The sequence below is a fragment of the Peromyscus californicus genome, unplaced genomic scaffold (genome assembly GCF_007827085.1).
Source record: "Peromyscus californicus insignis strain IS unplaced genomic scaffold, ASM782708v3 Scaffold_7__1_contigs__length_154581171, whole genome shotgun sequence".
Classification (NCBI taxonomy): domain Eukaryota; kingdom Metazoa; phylum Chordata; class Mammalia; order Rodentia; family Cricetidae; genus Peromyscus; species Peromyscus californicus.
This window is the reverse complement of record NW_026294595.1, coordinates 138,411,359-138,426,037: the sequence shown is the minus strand read 5'-3', so window position 1 is coordinate 138,426,037 and position 14,679 is coordinate 138,411,359. Positions and strand designations below refer to the sequence as shown.

The following is a 14,679-nucleotide window of genomic DNA, read 5'->3' as shown; positions in this document are numbered from 1 at the left end:
CTGGCTTGCAACAATCTTGCCAAAGCTGTGTTTTCAAAGGAGGCAACTGAAGAGAATAAACCCAATAGATTAGAAGCCTCTCAACTGTAGCCCTGGAGATGCATGCAAACACACACACACACACACACACACACACACACACACACACACACACACACACACACAGTATCAACCTAGATATGTAAGATGAGCTCAGAATGCAGAACCAAAGCAACTGTAGGTTGCCCAGTACTGTCTCAGGACACAGCAGTAGAGCCTCATGCTGATGGCTGAAACAAGAGTCTGTGTTAGGGAAGCATCTGAGCTCAGCAAACCCTGCTTCCCGGAGGCGTCAATGGGTCAGATCTCCTCCATTAGAGGTCTCAGAAACCCCCAGCACCAAGGGGTGTGAGTCACTCAAAGTAAGGGTGATTATACCTCTGTGCCCTTCAGAAGACTTGTCGCATTGCTCCCAACTCTCATTCCTATGAGATATGTGAGGCCCTGTGAGGTGGATGCATGGCATGGGGTCAGATACTCTGATGCCTCCATTAAGACCCACAGCAGGCCAAGGTAAGCATCTGTCTCTTTCTTTGGGGTCTGGAGACCCTCAATAGATAAATCTCTAATGGGATGCTGCTGTTCACTCAGATTTTAGCCTGTCAGTCACCACAGACAGGCTAACGTCAGAGTAATGACAGAATGACATGTCAACAGTTGCATGAAATCAACAATTACCATGAACACAGATAAGAAACTAAAAGAACACGTGTTAAATTAAATCAGAGTATATTCTTAGATATTTGAGTAAACTATTTTTAATAACATATAATCCTTTTTAGCCATAAGGGGAGTTTTAGAAAACATAAACTTGGGGCGGGGGAGAAGACTCATAAGAGTTTGCTTTGTAAGCAAGGAGACTTGATTTGATCTCCAGAAGTCATATAATACAAAGCTAGGCCTGGCAGTATGTACTTACACTCCCAGCCCTGAGGAGGAAGACACAGACAGGTCCCTGGGGCTTTCTGACCAAGCCAGCCTAGCCTAATCTATGAACTTCAGGCCAGTGAGAGACCCTGCCTCAAAGTAAGATGATGAAGGGATGAAGCCCAAACAACACTTGAGCTTGTCCTCCGGTCTCCACACATATGTACACACATTTGCATGCACACCAGCACATACATGCACCAACACACATGTGTACCCACACATATGTACAAGTACATACACAAATATGAAAAAGAACACAAATCATAATCATGTGTTTTAATCTCTGTTTCATGGGAAGAATGTTTATTCAACCTGACCAGCGTTACCCAGTTCAGAAATCAAATATTAACAGATCCAAGAGGACACGGGCCAGACATCAGCACGTGAGAACAAAAGAAAATTAGGAAAACAGGGTGTTGCTTCCTTTCCAGAGTGGGGCTGGACAACCCAAGGGGAAGACATTGGGTAGAGGGGGGGTGCCCATTGTGCTGAGTCTACTCATTTTTGTGACCTAAAAGGAGAGGGTAAAGGGGACTAAAGCATGCAATCATTCCCAAAAAGGGAACTCATATGACCTTATGACCATATGACCTTACACTGGGATTTGGCCTCTCCATTCCAAAAAGGATGGGCATTTTAGAGCCTGAATGTCCTCAAAATCAGAGGGCAGTGGCTTTGTGTTTGTAGAGGCGGGAGCTTTTGGCATGGCCAGGGTTCCAGAGTGCTGGTGATGCTCCCAGACATGAGGCATCCTCTTGCCCAATCAAGGTTTTTTGTTTTGTTTTGTTTTTGTTTTTGTTTTTTTGAGACAGAATCTCTTACAGCATAGACTGGCCTCAAACGTCCTGTGTAGCCATGAATGATCTTGAATCTCTAATCCTCCTGCCTCTACCTCCCCAGTGCTGAGATTACCAAGCATGGGTCACCACAGCTGGCCTGAGTGAGGTCTTCAGACCAGGAGGAACGTTTCTTTTGAGCTAACAATGACTGAGGAATAAATTGGGCAGGTCATCTGATGACCGAATTATTACATGCTTTGTAGTGAAAATCAGAGTGAACTGTGAAGAAAGGGGAATGTGGAGGGGAGGGGAAAGCCACCAAAGGCTGCTTCGTCAGGGACTGAAGAACACATGACTATGTCCACAGAAGTCAGATTACAGAACTCCCAGAAGGGCTTTTCTGAACCATGAACCTAATGACTGAGAAGATGCCAGAAGAAAGGAGAGATGGGGGTGGAGCAGATCTCACGGTCAAGTGCACAGTATGGGTAGGGTGTGGGCAGAGATCCACAAAGGCAAAAGAAAAGCCAGAGCTTATATGGTCCCTCCCTGCTTTCTGGGTGATTCAAGACCCACCTAAGACTAGAGGCTGCCCTCACCTGGGAGCGTCAGTGGCTACAGCTTGGGAAGAACTGCAGCATTCCTTGGTCTCAAGGTGTTCTGGAATTTGACCAAGAGCTGCTCAGTAGCACTGACTTAGTTGGGATGGAGCCCATGCTGCCTGCCTTCTGTCTTGACTGTTCCTTTCTCAGTGTGCTTCAGGGATAAGTCAACCAAGTGCTGGACTCTTCAGTCACTGGGGCCCGCGCTGGTGGTGGGTATCTCTTAGATCCTTCCAGGTCCCGATCCCTGTGATCACCCTAGATGCTGGCAAGATGTGTTCCCATGTGTCACTTGTGGAACCAGCTGGGGTACGCGATGGAGGCTCTCCTGTGGAGAAGGTCCCAGCTTTGGAAAACTGGCTTCCTTAATTTGGGTTCCTCGAAGAGTGAGTGGGTCTGAAAAGCGCTTTGAGTCAAGTGTGTGGTTTATGGGCAAAGCTTTGCCAGGAGTCACCTCACAGTCAAACAGCACTTCGAAGTGTCTGAGAAACGCAGTTACCTTAGACTGACTGAGATACTTGAAGAGACATGTGGCAGCCTTCGTAAGCACCTCCAAGACAAGCTAGAAATTCCCTCCACAGGTCAGTCCTTCTGGTGTCAGTCTGTAAGGGACAACTACAGGTCATAGGTCAATGTCCCAACACAGCCCTCTTCTGGGCTGTAAGGAGCACCATCTCTTCCTTTTGGAGAGGAGCTCTCCTGTAGTAACACACGACAAAAGACAAAACGAAGTAGTGGGTCATTGGCCAGGGATAAATCTAATAAATGACCATCTGTTTATATGTACATCTTCAACCAGGGGTGGCTAGATGGTCCCTCAGGTAAAGGCACTTTCTGTGTCACCATGGTGACCTGAGTTTCATCCCTAGAGGTGTGTTGGGAGAATAGGAACTAAAACAGCTCCATCAAGATTAACATGTGGCCAAACACAGTGAGAAACACTTTCAATTCCAGTATTTAGGAAGCAGAGGCAGATAGCGCTCTGTGAATTCAAGGCTATCCTGGTCCTCACAGTCAGTTCCAAGCCACCCAGGGCTATATAGACCCAATCTGAATAAATAAATAAATAAATAAATAAATAAATAAATAAATAAATAAATAAATAAATATCAAGATTAACATGTAAAGGAAGTGAGTTTCTTAGGAAGACTGAAAGCTCTACCTTATCCTGGCATCATATAAATGCATGAAATAAAACTCCCAAAATACCAACAGGAGGTGAAGGCCATAAAAGACCAGACACTGTGTGGTGAGAGGCTGTTATAGGCTCTTTCCTCCTCTCATTAGCCCACTTCCATTCTTGAGAGTGACTGTTCTTTTTATTTATTTATTCATATTATTGGGGTTTTTTGTTTGTTTTGTTTGTTTGTTTCATTTTTCGAGACAGGGTTTCTCTGTGTAGCTTTGCACCTGTCCTGGAACTCACTCTGTAGCCCAGGTTGGCCTCAAACTCACAGAGATTAGCCTGCCTCTGCCTCCCGAGTGCTGACATATTATTGGTTGTTTTAAAAATATTTTTAGTGCATGTGCATTGGTGTTTTACCTGCATGTATGTCTGTGTGAGGATGTCGGATCCTCTGGAACTGGAGTTACAGACAGTTGTTAGTTGCCATGTGGGTGTTAGGAACTGAACCTAGGGTTCTCTAGAAGAGCAGCCAATGCCTCTAACTGCTGATCTATCTTTTCAGCTCCCTATATGATTGTTTTTAGTTATGTGTAATATGTATGTGTATGTGCATGAGGATGCGGTTGTCCTCGGAGGCTGGAAGAGTGTTGGATCCTCTGGAGTGGGAGTTACAGGTGATTGTGAGCTTCTTGATATAGGTGCTGGGAATCAAACGTGCGTCCTCTGCAAGAGCAGTGGTTTTAACTGCTGAACCATCCCTCCTACCTACCTTTTCCTGTTTAAATAATCTATCTGTTTCTAGTCCACGCCTAACTTAGCAGACATAAGTTTTCCTCCACCTCCCTGATGGCTGCTAGGATTTTAACTTAGCCTGCACTGTGTTTTTCTTGTAGGCTCCAATCAAATTGTTCTGGGGCTTTCTTTTGAATCTATTCTAAATTCTTTTTTTTTTTTTTTTTTTTTTTTTTTTTTTTTGGTTTTTCGAGACAGGGTTTCTCTGTGTAGCTTTGCGCCTTTCCTGGAACTCACTTGGTAGTCCAGGCTGGCCTCGAACTCACAGAGATCCGCCTGGCTCTGCCTCCCGAGTGCTGGGATTAAAGGCGTGCGCCACCACCGCCCGGCCTAAATTCTTTTATTAATGAGACTCTGATCCCCACACTCGTGCTGAGGCACTCACCCCCCCACACACACATCACACCCCTACACACACACACCACACACACCCACACACACTAAAGAAAATTTAGACTAAAAGGCCCTCTGCTGTTCTGCTGTTTGCTTGCTGGCTTTCTTGCTTTAAGAGCAGCCTGGCTTTTAAATCATTATAATTCTAGGGGAAGACAGCAGTGCCCAACCCCCTTCAGTGACAGTGGTGGAACTCAGCTCCTCTCCCTTCCTCTGGAGAAAGCCCAACAACAGTAAAAATATGCTGACTTCCTCCAAAACATCTGGGAAGTCTGCATCTCAGGGAAAACACTGTCCAGCTTCAGTCACCTGAGACAAAGACTTGCTCCCCAGGGTGGCACTACTGAGGTCCATAGAGGCTTCAACAGCAATTCTCAGCCTTTCTGACGCTGTGACCCCTTAATACAGTTCCTTATGTTGTGATGACCCCCAACCATAAAATTATTTCATCACTACTTCATAACTGTAACTTGGCTATTGTTATGAATTGTAATGTAAATATCTGATAGGTGACCCCAAATGGGTCTCAATCCATAGGCTGACAACCTCTGCTTTAGGAGGTGGGATTCATGAGACGTCTTCAGGTGGGTTGCTGGAGTTGTGTCCTTGCAGGAGATATAGAGCCTAGCTCCCTCTTGCTCTTCCTGTTTCCTGGTCACCATGATGTGTGCCATAGGCCCCACTGCTGTGGGATGGTCTGTATGTCAAATTGCTCTGATTGGTCAATAAATAAAACACTGATTGGCCAGTGGCCAGGCAGGAAGTATAGGCGGGACTAACAGAGAGGAGAACAGAGAAAACAGGAAGGCGGAGGGAGACACTGCCAGCCGCCACCATGACAAGAAGCATGTGAAGACGCCGTTAAGCCACGAGTCACATGGCAAGGTACAGATTTATAGAAATGAGTTAATTTAAGCTATAAGAACAGTTAACAAGAAGCCTGCCACGGCCATACAGTTTGTAAGCAATATAAGTCTCTGTGTTTACTTGGTTGGGTCTCAGTGGCTGTGGGACTGGCAAGTGACAGAGATTTGTCCTGACTGTGAGCAAGGCAGGAAAACTCTAGCTACACCCTACACCTCCAAAACTGTGAGCCAACAACATCAAACGAAAAACCCCACATCCTTTGGTTCCATATAGTTGAATAGCCTAGGTATTTGCCATAGTGACAGGAAAATAACATGGCTGCTTCCTTGAAGTTAGGAAATGCAGAGTTCAAGGCTGGTACCAAGGACCAGGTCTAGAGTGGCCCACCAAAGTCAGTGGTCATCAAAAATCTCACCCTAAAACATACTCTCACAGGATTGTGCAAGAGTCAGAGCTACCTTCTCTGATATCCCAACACTCGGAAAACCACAGCAGGAGGCACTTCAGGTCCAAGCCAAGCTGCCTTGTTAGCCAATCCCTGTCAAGGGGAGGGGAGGGAAGAGGAGGGGAGGGGAGGGGAGGGGAGGGGAGGGGAGGGGAGGGGAGGGGAGGAGAGGCCTGGTAGAGGTCTTTGTACCAACAATGAGGATGGTCACTTGTGAAAACACACATTCTTGTTTTTCACACTAAATGCTCCAAGTGGCACTAAGGGATCTATTCTTTTTTTTTTTTTTTGGTTTTTCGAGACAGGGTTTCTCTGTGAAGCCCTGGCCATTCTGAAACTCAGTCTGTAGACCAGACTGGCCTCAAACTCAGAGACCCCCTGCCTCTGCCTCCGGAGTGCTGGGATTAAAGGAGTGCGCCCCCACGGCCCGGCTGAGGTCTATTCTTACAGAAGAAAAGAGAACACAATAAGGGTTTGCCCTGGTTGGTTGTTTATTGCTTTGATCAACAAGAACAGATTAGTCAGCTCACTTACACGTTCCAAGTAGTTCTAGTGATAAGTGAGAACGAGATATTCTCCTAATTATTCATATTCTGATAGTGTCAGCATGTCTACAAGGAACTTGGCTGAAACGGCTCAAGGTCCAGATTAATTACATAATCAGACTTTGGAATCCAGGAGGCTGTGTCCACTATCCCAAGACTTCTAGCTACTAGGCCTGCTGGGAAATGCAGATAGTTTTCTTCATATTTCCATAGATAAAGGGTGTGGCCCTCTGGCTGGATGACAGACAGCATTGGAAGGGACTTGCATCCACTGAGTCACTTAATCCTTACAGTCACCCGTTGATGTGGAACTTGGGCTATACACTTATTCTGTAGATGAGGAAAATGGGGCAGAAGTGAATCGAAGTGACATATCTGAAGAGACAGAGCTGGAGATGGCTAGAGCTGAGGACTGGACCTGGCACCCTGATTCCAGAGCCCACTCTGGACATCTCCAGCATTTGTCATAAAAATGCTAGGGGACGTGGGGTGGGGAGATGTGTGTGACCGCAGATAGTAAGCAGTGTGTGTGTGTGTGTGTGTGTGTGTGTGTGTGTGTGTGTGTGTGTGTGTGTGTGTGTATGCTTGTGTATGTCTCAGTGTGTGCTTATGTATGTGTGTATGCTTGTGTGTGTGTGTGCCTCTGTGTAAGGAAGGGAGTGTGTATGAGCATGTGAAGGACAGAGGTGAATGTTGGACATCTTCAATCACGATCTACCTTAGGTTTTGAGACAATCTCTCCTGGAACCTGAAGCTCCTCAACTGGGCCAGACGAGCTGACAAACAAGGATTTGCAGGGATCCTCCTGTCTCTGCCTCCCCAGTGCTGGGATTGCAGGCACAATTTGATGTGGGTTCTGGGAATTCAACTCGGGTCTTCATGATTATACAGAAGGCACTTCATCAACTAAGTCATCTCCCTAAGCCCCAGAGAGTAAGCTTTTAAGCCACGTGGTCACCCCCAAGATGGCACCTCAGGAACATTCTGGTGGTCACCAGCAGTTCTGGTTTCCCATGGCACCACTTTGGTTTTAGCATTGAAAACCCTGCACCTCAGGAAACTCCCTATCTGGGAAGGCTGCCCACCTAGTTCTTCCCATAAGAATCACAGAAGGCCACTGGGGGTTTCTGGGGTCTGAAGACACATGCTATCTGTACCACAGTCTGCAAGTTTTAATTTTTCGAGACAGACTCTCGCGATGCAACTCAGGATTCCCTCAAACTCATGATCCCCCTGCCTTAGTCTCCCATGGGCTGTGAGTGTATACCATCACCCCTGCCTCTTAAGAACTTATTCTCACAGACAGGCGATGCTCTTGCAGGCTCCCCCAGGGGACTGACACCGGACTTCATCCATACTCCAGTGGGAACACACCTCTGGAAGGAGATCAACTCTAGCATTCCAGCATTCCAATTTAGAAATAACATTCTCAGCCCCACCTTTGAGTCTAATTCACCAAAGATCAAACTGACATCTAAGGAGTGAACTAGGCCAGGAACTCATATCCAGCAGCTTAGGGCCTGCCCAATCCCGTTCAGGTTCAAGGAAGAATAGTTAGGTCCTGCCCCTTAGCAGGGTTCCAGGCCAGAGCTGAGATGCAGCTCTGCTCAGGTTCAGAGACAAAGAAAATTCTGAGGCACTAAGGGCTTCCAGAGCTAAATAAGGAAGGGGCAGCCAGGCTGGGAACACCATAGAATGTCCTCGAGTCTTGAGGTTTCCCCAGGCAAGAGCATAAGCCACATACTGGCTAGCTGTGGCCGACTACCATCACTTACCTAATGTCACCATTCTCTGTGATTCTGAGAGAATGACAAGGACACACACACAACACACACATCCACTGACTGGGACAATGACACCCTGTGAGGTGATAACAGCAGACAGGAAGAATCAACTAAACTGTGGATGCTATAGAACCAATGATGGATGGATGTGGAAAAGGAACCCAGAGCCTGAGACCAAGATGCTCCAGGGAGCCATGGAGACAGACTTGCTGAGCTCCCCAAAGGCTCAGGAGTTGGAGGAACCTGGCTCCCCTGAGCACGCAGCGGTGGAGGACAGACTGCCATTTGAAGGGATGACTGACTATTGCTCTGAGGAACAACTGGTCAACCAGGGCTCTTTTCACAGCAGGCACAGACAAAATGAGACCTTCCCCACCATGATAGGATACCCCATACCACATGCTCATAAGGGCTCAGGAGTGTGTCTCTCCCCATTTCCTTGATAAGTCATTCACACCAATGCCCTCTTCCTGGCTTGTCCTCTTATTTTTTCTTCTTAGTTACCAAGAGACTCAAAGACACAGAATGAGAGAAGTCACATGGACACCAGTGTCTGGCTTCCTGATGCCACACTTTCTTCCTACCCTCCTCAATGCACCAGGCCATTTGATGGGACAGAAGGCGGTTGTTTCCTCCCACTGTGTAACATTCTCTTGGTCCGTTTTCTAGATTGCTGGGGATGGGACCCAGGGCCATGCCTGTGTTAAGCAAGCACTCTACCACCGAGCTGGGTCCCCATTATCCTCTCCTTTACTAACAGGGCCTTCCTTTTTACCTGAGAGGCTTGTTTTCCAACTAAAATGCAAAACACTTCCCAGGTTCCTTTGCAGTTCAGTGTGGTCATATGACGTCATAAGTGAAAACTGTAAAGAGATTTGGAGAACTGAATCTTTAAGAGGAAGGCATTACTGGCTCCTTTCTTCTTCCACTCTGATCACGGAACTGCTGATGAGATGGGTCAGGGCCTCAGCTGCTGCAGTAGACACTGAGCATGAGGGCTTCACACTGGGGGTCACAGGACAGAAAGAGGCTGAGCTGTTCTCACAGAGTCATGACCTTCATGGCCTGCCTTTGGATTTCACACGACAGAGAAAGAGAAAAGTGTCCTGTTGTAACCACTATCATTTGGGGATTTTCTGCTGTGAAAAGAAGCTAATCCTATTTTGTAACCTGAGGTGAGGTCCATCTTCTCCCAGGTTCTCTTCCCACTCAGATCCTGGGAGATCAGCCAGCAGGGACTGACTGGGCTGGATGGAGTTCACACATCCAGGGGCAGATGTGAAGCACAGATGTTTTCTTTAGCTCCTACAAAGTTTTAAAAATCAGAAAATACTCGAATATGTTTTCTCTTATTATTCTTGGTGAGTTTTGTTGTATTTTTGTTAGTTTATTTGAATCAGTGTCTCATGTACCCAGGCTGGCCTCAGGCTTACTATGGAACCAATGATGACCCTGAATTCCTGACCCTCTTGCCTCCATTGTCTGGGTGCTAGGGTTACAGGCATGTGCCACCATACCTGGCTTATCCAGTGATGGAGACTGAACCCAGGACCTTGAGATTCTACATGAGAACTGTACCAACTGAACTACATCCCTAGCCCTTGAATAGATCTTAAACTTTGAAGTCCAAGATTCTGGATCCTCTTTGATGGCTAGAGGATCTGGCTGCCAGGCCAGTATTTCAGCACAGCAGTATTTTGTTTGTTTGTTTATTCATGACAGGGTCTCATGCAGCTCAGGCTAGCCTCTAATTCACTATATAGCTGAGGATGACCTTGAACTTCTGGTGCTCCTGCCTTAACCTTTGGAATGCCGGGTTTATAAGCATGTATCATCACAATGAGCATTTAGATATGGCATCTGCTACCTCCTTGTGATGGTTCCTTATCAAATAAGGATACTCTCCTTGGTCCAAGAATGAGATTTGCCTATGGCTCAGACTATGAGCCAAATACGTCCACACACTGGCCCTCAACTAGGGACGACTCTGGCTTATTACATGAGTTAGTGAATCTGTGTCATCTCCACTATACAGAGGAGGAAACAGGGGATTGGGGCTTGTCTGAGGCTGCAAGCCATAGGCCATCATGAGTTTTGACCATCTGTACTCTGTAACTGCTCTGTCAGCATTGACTCTGTAACCCTGAGACTCCTGGACGTGTGCTCAGCCTCACAGGGGAAGAAGATAAACTTAACGACCATTGATGTGTCATATTAGGAGGGGACAGATTATCTGAAGAATTACAAATAAGCAGAATGAGAAATTCCCTATATTCCCAAGTCTGGCACAGAGTCAGCCTGGGGAGCTATGTTGAGCAAGTGAGGCCACACTCCTCAGTCACCTGGTATCAGAACAGAGCCAAGATGCAAACCCTGGGTTCCTTAATATTTTAACCAATAAACAAGTGCTCAGTAAACAGTGGATGTCATTGGAATGCACCGTGTATGAAGTTAGGAGATGCAGGGGACTGACATTGGTACCTGGAAATCCTCATCTGCAGCCATCAACCTGGCTCGACACCAAGGCCCTGCTCAGATGCAGCTCCGCTCTATCCCAGGCACATCACAATGACCAGAGCTTCCCCTAACACTCCATCACACACCCCACAACACGCAAGCTTACTCTTCTCAGATCCTGGCCTCGGCCTGGAGATCTGGAGAGAAAATGAACCCAGTCACTGGCCAGTCAAAGTCATAGGACTTCCTTCTTTAATTCGTGTACATTAGTCATACAGATAATGGGAACATGTAATGTGCTCTGGTCATAATCACCCTGTTACCCTCCTCATTTCTCCTTCTCCTGACCTTCTTCTCACCAGTAGCTTCCTTCCTGATAATTCTTCCTCCATATTCTGCACTTGAGAGAAAGTGTGACTTCCTTTTCCTTTTAAATTGAGTTATTTAATTTAACATGGTGATCTCTGGTCTTATCTATTTTCCTTCTAATGATATGATTTCATTCTTCTCATGGAACATTTTCTTTTCTTTTCCTTTTCCTTTCTTTCTTTCTTTTTTTTTTAAGAAAAAGCCTCAGCCTGGTCTACAGAGCGAGATCCAGGACAGGCACCAAAACTACACAGAGAAACCCTGTCTTGAAAAACCAAAAAACCAAAAAAAAGAAAAGAAAAGAAAGAAAAAGCCTCATGTAGCCCAGGCTGGCCTCAAACTCACTAGATAGCTAAGGATGACCCAATTCTTCTGCTTCCACTTCCCAAGTGCTGGAATTACAGGCACATACCACCACCACATTCCTTCTTCACACGATCCACCTGTACTCTACTACAATGAATTAAATGTGCTCCTTCTGAACCTGGCTACCTCAAACCTCCTCTTCTAACTGGCTGGAGTAAACATGACCTTGATACCCTAGTGCTGCAGATTCAGGAGCACTGGAGGGGACCACCCACCCAGGAGTATTGAAGAAGTGCACTAACTCAGGGATCAGGCATCAGTATTTGTTACATCCTCTTTGCTACAGTAATTACTGTTGAAGAATTGTAGGTTTTTTCTTTTCTTTTTTTAATATTTTAGTGTTTGAGGCAGGATCTCTACACAGCTCTGACTGTCCTGGAACTCACTATATAGACTAGACTGGCCTTGAACTGAAGAGAGATTTGCTTGCCTCTGCTGAGTGATGGGATTAAAAGCCAGACCCGGCAGATTGTAGCTGTTTTTCAAGTGAAGCACCCCCACTGCACCCCAACCCCACACAAACTTTGTTAATTGAGCTGTTCACTATGGCGTCAGAGATGTTATTACCAAAGCCTCTCCTGGCAAAGCTGGAGAGATTACTCCTAAGCAGGCCCCATAATGCAACTTATTAGCTTGAACTGGATTTACATATATTGAGACACAGTTTCACTCTGTAGCCCAAGCTGGTCTTAATCTTGTGACAATCCTGCTTCCACCTCCCAAGCACTAGGAATACTGGCATGAGCACTCCACTCTGGTTGGGGTTAGACTTGAGCTTGGTTTTGCAGGAAGGCTAGGAGAGCCAGAGTTCCTGTATGCTTGAGAACCTATCTCAGTACAAGCAGTGTGCTGTGTGCAGAATGCATTTAGGGGACGGCCTCTCTCTCCATCCCTCCTCCAGCTCCTGCCTGGTGTGTGTTGTACGGAGAAGCTCAAGGCAGGGACCAGATGACACCCTCAAAGAGAGTAATGGAGGAAAGTTTAACAGACGGACCCACTACAAAGGTGCAGGCTATGCCCATGTGCTGCCCAAGTAACCTGGACTTCCCTCTACATGGTGAAAACTACTTCCCAATGACAGCTGAATGTCCCCATGTCTGTCTCTCTGCTGCAGGGCCCGCAGTCACTGAAGCACACTTAGCTGGTTATGTTGAACTGTGGGTACCAAAAAGTTAACGGAAGAGGTTCAAATAATACCAGAGGAGATGCGGGGGGGGGGGGGGGGGGGGGGGGGGGGGCACTTGCCTGCCACTCAAGAAGTCTGGGGTTTGGTCCTCAGTACTGCAAAATATACACACAAGCATACCTGATAATGGAGGAGAGTGTGTGGTTAAGCCCCTCCCTCCCGGGCCCCCAGTTGGATTAACTGCATAGCCTACCATCTGCCAGAGGTTGAGTCCAGAGCTCAGGCTGGTCACCTACCTGCTACTGAGTTCTCTCACTGCCCTGTCTTTTTTCCGCATCCCTCTTACGGTGCTTCCTTAGATCTCTTCAAATAAACCCCAAACTTTGTCTCGGGAGCTGTGTCTAGGAAAACCCTAACACCAGGAGCATAGCTCAGGGAGAGCAGCCACACATAGTATATAGTTCTTGGGGCCATCGTCTTAGAGACAGGGGCAAGAGGGGAGCTGCGGGGGTGGGGGGGAGGAGTGGAAGCCTGCCAGAAGTTATGGCCTTGCCAGAAAGACAGTTCTCTTTGATGACTCGGGAAGCAGAGGGAATAAGCATCCTGGCTTCTCCATCCTGTCACCTTCTGCCTCTCTGCTTATGCCACGGGCAAGAGTCCATGGTGGTGTGTACACCATGAGGCTGCTTTGGCAGAAGGGCGGTTTGTGTACCCAGCGGTGAGGACAATCAAAGGCTTGTAACCAAAACTCGGCTATTTCCTGGAAGTTTGGTCCTGCCTAGAGAGCAGAATTTCAACAGTCTGGGATCTAGAAACTTTGCTAGATCTGGTCAGGATGGAGCACACTGAGGTACAGAAGCTGGAGGGCTGTGGCAGATAGAAGTACCTGCCCCCAAACACGGTAGCCAATGAGAAACACCTGCTATAGCTTTGAGAGTAAGGAACATGGCTGGGCTCCACGGGGCACTGACGCTTTACTGTACCTCAGATGGTGGGATTAGGGGTGGCTGACAGTGGGGCTTGACTCAACAGCCGACTGGACTAGCTGAACATGAACTTTTCACCAGTGACAGTGTCTTCTGGTGGCTCAAGTTCCCAGAGAGAAAAACCAAGAGGCCCCAGTGGAAGTCAAAAGGGCCCCAGACCCCTCCAGATAAGGAAGACCTTTGCCTCCTTGGCCATGTCCTTTCTACCAGCAAGTCCATCAGGCTCTCCCAGGGCAAGAAGCCAGGACCTAGACTCCATCAGACAAAGACAGAATCAGCAAAGAGTTGTCACCTTTGGTGGAAAGCAAGTCATTTGCATGGCCCCGGCTTTCTCTAACATGCTGGATTGACTTTGGAGAAGGACTTGACTGGCACAACCCAGGCCCAGATACAGAGTCAGAATCAACCTTAAGTACCAGCTCTCCCTGCAATGCACTAATCTTCCTGGGCCCAGTGGGCAGGGTCTTCCTGCAGCCTCGGTTGACTTCATCTGTGACTGATAATGGTTCCTACTTCACAGGGTGTGGGATAGATTGGACTGGATGGTGTTTATAAAGCACTTCCACAACACTGTCCACTGAGGGTGTGCCCGCATATGGTGGTGGTGTCATGTATCCAAAGTAACAACAACAAAAATATCTCCTACAAAGCTACAATGTGTTAGGAATTTTTCTTTTTTGAGACAGAATCTCAATAATCTCAATAATAGCCCAACATCTTCCTGCCTCAGCTCCCTGTAACTAAGGTCACAGGCATGTATTACCATCCCTGTCTTAGAAAGACCGTTTTGATCCAATCCACCCTCTCCCTCACTCCCACATGCAACCCAATCCCAGATTCGGATTCTGCAGCTTACATGCAGAATCTATCATCTGTCCCACTGTCTCTCACCTGGATCCTTCCCCGGGGCCCCTCTCATGCTGTCCCCTCATGTCAGGGTGCCCCGGTGTCTCCACCTCAAGGTGCACACAAGTTGTTTAAGGATCTTGCTAGAATACAGCGCCCCCTTGGCCTCAGCCAAGAGTATGTTTCTAACCAGCTCACCTGGGACGTCAACCTGGCTAAGTTTCTAG

The 14,679-nt window shown here is 47.2% G+C and overlaps 1 long non-coding RNA gene across 1 annotated transcript in view; it reads right to left on the bottom strand.

Annotated features, from left to right (window-relative positions):
• Window positions 1-1,230: 1,230 nt before the first annotated feature.
• LOC128100628 (uncharacterized) overlaps window positions 1,231-14,679 on the bottom strand; it is a 14,568-nt gene continuing 1,119 nt past the window's right edge. Inside the window, exon 2 of the long non-coding RNA XR_008214844.1 lies at window positions 1,231-3,049. This is a non-coding gene — a long non-coding RNA (uncharacterized LOC128100628). The remainder of the gene's footprint in view (window positions 3,050-14,679) is intronic.